Source organism: Natator depressus, chromosome 6 (assembly GCF_965152275.1).
Source record: "Natator depressus isolate rNatDep1 chromosome 6, rNatDep2.hap1, whole genome shotgun sequence".
Taxonomy (NCBI): Eukaryota; Metazoa; Chordata; order Testudines; family Cheloniidae; genus Natator; species Natator depressus.
Genome location: NC_134239.1, coordinates 130,330,928 through 130,332,029, shown reverse-complemented (window position 1 = coordinate 130,332,029; position 1,102 = coordinate 130,330,928). Strand labels below are relative to the sequence as shown.

Genomic DNA, 1,102 nt, shown 5'->3' with positions numbered 1-1,102 from the left:
CCCCGCTGTGGTGGCTGCATGGTAGGTGGGAAACGAACCCCAGATTGACAAGATGGTAGCTGTAGGGCCTGGGCATTGAGGCCTAAGAGGTAGAGTTGGGAGCCTGTAACTAGAGTCAGAGTCAGTCAGGTGCCAATTCAAAGGTCAGAGCCGGAGTCAGTACCAAAGGTAGGGCATAGAGCAGGGACCTGGAAAATTGACTAACTGACCCCAAAGTTACCAGTAAAAGACCCGCAGCCACACAACACACCTGTTTTTTTTCTTTTTTTTTTAAACAGCATGTTCTCCCCAGAGGGAGGGACACCATACCCGGAAGTACTGCAATACCATGCTGATGCGTGGAGTGGACAGAGCAAGCTCCTAATCCATCTCCCTATTCCAAAAATCCATTTAATATAAGTTCTCAGATAGAGAACATATTAGATATTAAACTGACAAGAGCAAGGCAGGAAAGCAAGAACTGGGAGCAGATGGGGGGGTCTCCGAAGAGGAGGGCAAGAGTCAGGAACAGGCTGAGAGGCAGGAGTACAGAGACAGACAAGGCAGGGTCCATAGCAGCACCCAGGCATACATCTAGCTGCTCAGACAACTTCCTGTGGGGCTGGACGTCTCACCTAATCAGGAGCGTCATAGGCGAGGCTCTTTGTGAGCTTGAATCATAGAATCATAGAATATCAGGGTTGGAAGGGACCTCAGGAGGTCATCTAGTCCAACCCCCTGCTCAAAGCAGGACCAATCCCCAATTACATCATCCCAGCCAGGGCTTTGTCAAGCCTGACCTTAAAAACTTCTAAGGAAGGAGATTCCACCACCTCCCTAGGTAACTCATTCCAGTGTTTCACCACCCTCCAAGTGAAAAAGTTTTTCCTAATATCCAACCTAAATCTCCCCCACTGCAACTGGAGACCATTACTCCTTGTTCTGTCATCTGCTACCACTGAGAACAGTCTAGAGCCATCCTCTTTGGAACCCCCTTTCACGTAGTTGAAAGCAGCTATCAAATCCCCCCTCATTCTTCTCTTCTGTAGACTAAACATCCCCAGTTCCCTCAGCCTCTCCTTATAACTCATGTGTTCCAGTCCCCTAATCATTTTTGTTGCCC

At 48.7% G+C, this 1,102-nt stretch overlaps 1 pseudogene; it reads right to left on the bottom strand.

Annotated features, from left to right (window-relative positions):
• Positions 1-293: 293 nt before the first annotated feature.
• On the bottom strand, positions 294-458 carry LOC141990253 (U2 spliceosomal RNA; annotated as a pseudogene).
• Positions 459-1,102: the final 644 nt, after the last annotated feature.